This window comes from Rhinopithecus bieti, unplaced genomic scaffold, assembly GCF_001698545.2.
Source record: "Rhinopithecus bieti isolate Rb0 unplaced genomic scaffold, ASM169854v2 scaffold_10088, whole genome shotgun sequence".
NCBI classification, from domain to species: Eukaryota; Metazoa; Chordata; class Mammalia; order Primates; family Cercopithecidae; genus Rhinopithecus; species Rhinopithecus bieti.
This window is the reverse complement of record NW_016806409.1, coordinates 1,585,938-1,591,988: the sequence shown is the minus strand read 5'-3', so window position 1 is coordinate 1,591,988 and position 6,051 is coordinate 1,585,938.

The window sequence follows — 6,051 nt, the reverse complement described above, 5'->3', positions numbered from 1 at the left end:
CGTCTCGTTACAATGCAGAGCTCAGGTTTTGAGGCTGGGGAAAGGAGAATTGGACTCTGCTGGGTCACCTGCCAGCTGCGGACAGCCACTTAATTTACACGCGAGGACGCTCCCCCAGGCCCAGCGTCCTCTGGTGTAAGCACAACACCTAAGGATTAGGGTTGTGAGCCTTAAACGAGGTAAGGCTTCGAAGCGCTTGGCAGTAACAGAGGGTCCACCCAGACTCTCTAGGTCGTCCTCGTTTGGCTTCGCTGAATCTGCGCCGCCTTCTCTCCGGCTCCTGCAGCGGCAGCCCGCCGCCTTGCGGCCAGGATGGAGAACGGCACCCGACGGGCGGGGCTGGGGACCGCGGCTGGTTCCTGTTTCGTGCCGCTGCCGGCGGGTCAGGCAGCTTCTCTGGGATGGGTGGCTGGATGCCAGCCCTCTTCTCCCCCAGCGCCCCTCAGTTTCCTGCGCAGGCTCCCGGTGGTGCACTTCCCGGCCTCTCCACATTCTCTGTGCTGGTGACGGTGGGAGGGTGCCTGCCCGTCTGAGGGGAGACCCTGGAGGTGGGAGAATGGCCTTGTTCTTTGAACCTCGAATCTGGCCCAGGGTCTGGCTCAGACAGAGTGCACAGAGTGTGTGTTGAAAAGGGCAGAGGTGTGGCAGTCCCTTACCTGTGAGCCAGGGATCTGTAAGTCTGCCCAAGGGCCACCACCCCAGGCCCCAGGACCAAAGAGGAAGGAGACTGCCCAGGTCCTGACATCTCCTGAGAAGGCTGCCAGGGCGCCTGCCAGGTGGCCCCTCTGCCCATCCTTCTTCCAGCTCCTAGCAGGTTCCTAGTTGCAGTGGCATCTGGGGGGAGGGGCACAGGTGATGGGGGCAGGGGACTTACCTAGGGGGGGATCTAGGACATTGGCCAGAGACAGGCTGCTCCTTGGCCCCACTGGTGGCCCTAATTCACTGTGTGACCTCCGCAAGTCACTTTACATCTCTGGTCCTGTTTCTTCCCCTGTGCGATGGGTGCAATACTACCACGTTCCCTGCACGGAGCGTTATTCAAGAGGCAGCTGTGGGTCTCCCTGGTGCTCCACCCCCAACAAAGTCCAGGGTAGGGAGTTGGTTCTGCCCCCCAAGGGAACCTCACCCCTGCCCTTAGTTGTCCCAGGAGGCATTTCCCACCATGATCCTCCAGGCCCATTCACTCGTGCATCAGGCATGAACTGGCTGGATACCTCCCAAGCCCTGGTGAGCCTTCGGATTTGGAGAGGGCTGAGACACAGCCACGTTCCTGGGGGAGTCGCCCTCTTGGATAGGAGGTCAGTACGAGAAGACATGGGGCCGGGGCTCAGGAGTGGAGCGTAGGGTTGGGAGTGGGTGCCCACCCGGGCAGGGCCTCATGGGCGCTTGCCAGGAATGTGCACTTTATCCGGCAGCTGCTGTGAGGCTTTTAGCAGAGACAGGAGTGGGATTGAGAAAAAAATCCCTATGGCCAGGGCTTCAAGCACGGCCGAAGCTCTTGGTGGTCTCATGGTCATGTGATGGTAACAAAGGTTTGGGAGGTGGATGGGCAGGGCTTGGGGGCCGAGGGAGGTGGGAGGGAAATCGGGTTGAGTTCTAGATTCCCAGCTGGCATTCGTGGGCAGACAGTGGTGCTGCTTACTGAGGTTGGGGTGGGGGGCAACTTGGGGAGGAGTAGGGTGAAGAAAAGCTGGGGCCCACCTGGATTTAGGTGCCAGACAAAGGAAAGAGAAGTGTGAGAGTGCTGGCTCAGAGGACAAGAAGTGTCCAGAAGAAGGACGCACAGGAAGGTCACGTGAGAGAAAGGCCATATAACACTTACCTGAAGTGGCCACTAGAAGCTCAGCTGGTCGGGGGCGTGCTGAAGGCAGAGGGCAGTGGTCAGGAGTGAAGTGAGGGTGCAAATTGAGCGTGTGGACAATGGGCAGGAGGAGAGAGACACCGTGTGACCAGAGGGGGTGTAGGTCATCGATGGAAACGTGGTCCTCAGGTTCAGGTGGGTGGGCAGGAGATGGGGAGGCTGAAGATGGGGAGGAGGTCGTTGCTGAGAAGGAATCTCAGAAGAAAGTGGGTGCAGAACAGAGGGGGCAGGATGTGAGGATGGCAGTGGCACGGGGGCACAGGGGAGTGTGTAGGGACGCCCGTCTACTAGGCAGCAGCTCAGGGCTTAGGGCAGGCTACTGGGCAGGGCCAGGGACCCCCAGAACAGAGGAGCTCCTGCCATGGATGGTGTTTTACAGCCTTGTCACTCCCCATGCACTCTAGTCGCACATATTGAGCACTTGGTGTGGGCTGGTCACCGTGCTGGACACTGGGGACAAAGTGTGGTAAGATGCAGTCCCAAAGGGGCTAACAGTCCTGTGGGCTCTTGCTCAAAGGCTTATACCCAGGGTTAAGCTCCCAGCAGCTTGGAAGGCAGGCATGGACACCTCCATTTGCCCTGAGTACAAACAGAGGTTCGGAGAGGTTTAGTGACAGGACGAAGCTCACACAGCCAGGAAGTGGCAGAAGCAAACCCTTGTGAGAGGGGAGAGAGGGAGTCAGGGGGAGGTAAGCAGGGATGACTCCTCCCCTCCCCCAAAGAGGCCACTCAGGGAGCCCATGGAAGCCAGGCCAAAGGCGGTGCAATAAAGGGGCCTTCCCCCTGGCTGCGGTCCTGGCTCTGGGATTGCAGGGTGCGGTCACCATCCCCACCCAGAGGTGAGAAGGCTCAGGCTGGTGGGGCTGGCCTGGAGCTTGCCACTGCTGCTGGAGCATTGGCCGCTGGGAGGGAAGTTCCAGCCAGACTGCTGCACCTTCTCATACAAGCAGCCCTGGAGGCGCCACACCTGAAACAGGCAGCGCGGACTGGAAGGAGCCTGGGGCCCTCAGTTCTACTCCTCCTCCAATGGGAACTGTGAGTGAGCCCTCGTCCCTAGGGGACTAGAGGGTGGCCACAGCAGTTTCCCCACTCTCTCCCCTCACTTTCTTACCTGGGGGCCCCTCCCCTCTGGATCCAGGGCCAGCACCCACTGTCTGAGGGCAGGACAAACTCCGAGGGCAGCCCGAGGCCGCTGTGATTGAGAAAAAGGAACTGGCCTTGGGACAGACCCACCTGTCCCCACTCATGGCCAGCCAGGGGGCCTTTGGCAAGGGGCTTTGGTAATAGCAGGAAGCTGAGGTCAAGTTGAGGGGACTCCAGCTAGCCCCTTGCCTGTACTCCCTCCTCCAACAACCCCCACCCACACCCCCCAGCTGGGGCAGCCGCCCTGGGGTGGCTCTGCCGGTTTCTTCGCACCTGCCCCAGTTCCCTCCCAGTGGCTCACCTGCAGCCCCGGGCTGTCCCAGAGCCCCTCTGCCTGCCTAGGACCTGACTTAGGAGACAGCAGCTCCAATGTGGGTCCCCCTCCCACCCTCACCCCACATTGCTGTCCCCCCAGAGATCTCCCTGCCACCCCCAACTCCCTTGTAGGCCACATGGTCTCTGGGGGTCTCCCTGAAGCCTGCGCCTGGTTCTCACCTCTTAGTCCCTGGCTCCCTGCAGCCCCAAGGGCCTGAGATGGGCCCCACCTGCCCCCTCACTTCCTTCCCAGGCCTCAGCAGTTGACCTCACTCTGGACCTATTTTTTTTTTTAATGTTTATTTTAATAGTTGTGGGGAGCAGGTGGTGTTTGATTACAGGAATAAGTTCTTTAGTGGCGATTTCTGAGATTTTGGTCTACCCGTCACCCGAGTGGTGTGCACCGTCCCCAATGTGGAGTCTTTTCTCCCTCACCCCCCACCACCCTTCCCGCACCCCCAAATCCCCAAAGTCCATTATATCATTCTTAGGCCTTTGCCTCCTCATTGCTTAGCTCCATAGACCTATTTTCTTTGCCCTTCTTAGAGCTGACTGTGTCCAATACAGGGAGGGGTGGGCATCATGCTGAATGCCAGCCTGGATGGGTGGTCAGTACCACGCCCTGGGGAATGGGAAGGTCCGTGATCATGACCAGGGGGTAGCTGATGACCAGGAATGTGGTCGGGGCTCCATGCCTGGATGTTAGAGAGATTCGGAACTGGATCTGTGCGGGGGAGTGAGAGGTCAGCAGCTGTCAGTTCATATTGAGGGGGAAACAGGGCTGCCAGGACTAGGGCTCTGGGGCACAGGGGCACAGGGGCACAGGGGCACAGGTGCTCTTGCTAAAATTTGGGAAGCTCTGTTTCCAGATTGCAGAAGGATTCTGGTGTTGAGGGAACTTCCAGAGCTGTTGCCTGGGCCAGGTGAGGCCCACAGGACCCAGCTGAGGCTCCTATGGGTGCCCACCCTGCCTCCTCGCCTTCTTCTAGCTAGGGGTCCCCTGTGAGGCATGAAGGGAGTGGGACAGGGGCCCCTGTCCAGGCCTCCGTGTCTGTCTAGGGGCTGGGCACAGAGAGAGGAAGCAGAGGCAGCAGAAGGGCCTGCCTGTAGAATCCTCCCAACCTCCCTCTTCCTTTCTCCTTGTTGGCCCAGTTAAATGTGTAAATTACTATTCCCTCCCTATAAAAATAGCTTAACTCCATTACAAATATTTGAATAATAGGAGGAAATCTCAATTGAATGACTGTTAGCATGTTGGTTTCTTCCCATTTTGTCTGCCTTCTTATGTGCATGTCTTGGGCAGTTCCCATAGAGACATCACAGCGTAATGATGATTGTGCCTTCTGCTTTTTCAATTACCATATTCACCTAGTCAGTGAATGTCAGCTGCTGTACTGGGCACTAGGGAGCAATGAAAAATAAAGGATGGTTCCTGCCCTCAGGTAGCTTACTGTTCAGGAGAAATTGAACAGCAGATCCAATTATGATATGGTATGGCATGGCAGTTATGGTATGGCAGATATATGATATGATATGATATGACATGATGCATCTGCAAAGAGCTGTGGGGGGCATATTGGAGGAGCCATCCTCCCAGAATCTTGTTGGCAAGAGTGAAATCCAGGAGTGCTTCCTGGAGGAGGAAGGTGTTGGCAAAGATGAATTCAAAAGGTTTCTACTGTTCCCTCTCATGAAACCCTCCGGACCTGGTGCCTTTTTCAGTGGCAGATTTTTTTTCTCATCAGTGGTAATTAGTTTATTTAAGTTTCTACTCACCTTCTAGTTAATTTTGGCCATTTTATATTTTACTAGGAAAGCATTCATTTTCTCCATATGTGTAAAATCTCCACTTTTAAAATTTATTATGAATTTCTTTGTGACCAAGTAAATGATTTTCTAAATTTTCATAGACATATAAGAAAATGTATATTTTCTTATTTTATTTTATTTATTTATTTATTTTGAGATGGAGTCTCGCTGTGTCACCCAGGCTGGAGTGCAGTGGTGCAGTCTCGGCTCACCGCAGCCTCCACCTCCTGGGTTCTAACGATTCTCCTGCCTCAGCCTCCGGAGTAGCTGGGATTACAGGTGTGCGCTACCACGCCCAGCTAATTTTTGTATTTTTAGTACAGAGAGGATTTTGACATGTTGGCCAGGCGGGTCTGGAACTCCTGACCTCAAGTGATCCACCCGCCTCAGCCTTCCAAAGTGCTGGGATTACAGGTGTGAGCCACCATGCCTGGCCGGAAAAATAATATTTTCTATTTAAGGGATATAAGGTCCTATCTGCATCAAATCAAGTTTATTGATTATATTATTCAAACTTTCATTTCCTTCGTATCCTTTGCTTGGGGGCAGGGGTATTTTACTCTAATTAGATAGAGATGTGTTTTGTTAAACCGTCCACTCAAATTTTCTCTATAAAGTTCTTCTGGTGCTTTTCCTAGTTTTTGCTTTTTATATTTAACTATGATGCTGTCGGGAGCATGCAGATTTCGAGTGTTCTGTTGGTACGTATTGTGCTTTTCTATCATTATGCGGTGTCCCTCTTTATCCTATTATAGTGCTTAGCCTTAAATTTCGCCCTTCTGTTGTTAATATGACCACTCCTTATTTTACTTTTTTTTTTTTTTTGCACTTGCTTAGCATTCTTTTATTTTCTACCATTATCATTTTTTGAAACTACTAATTTCTTGTGTAAGTCACATCACTGTTTTGTTTTGTTTGAGACA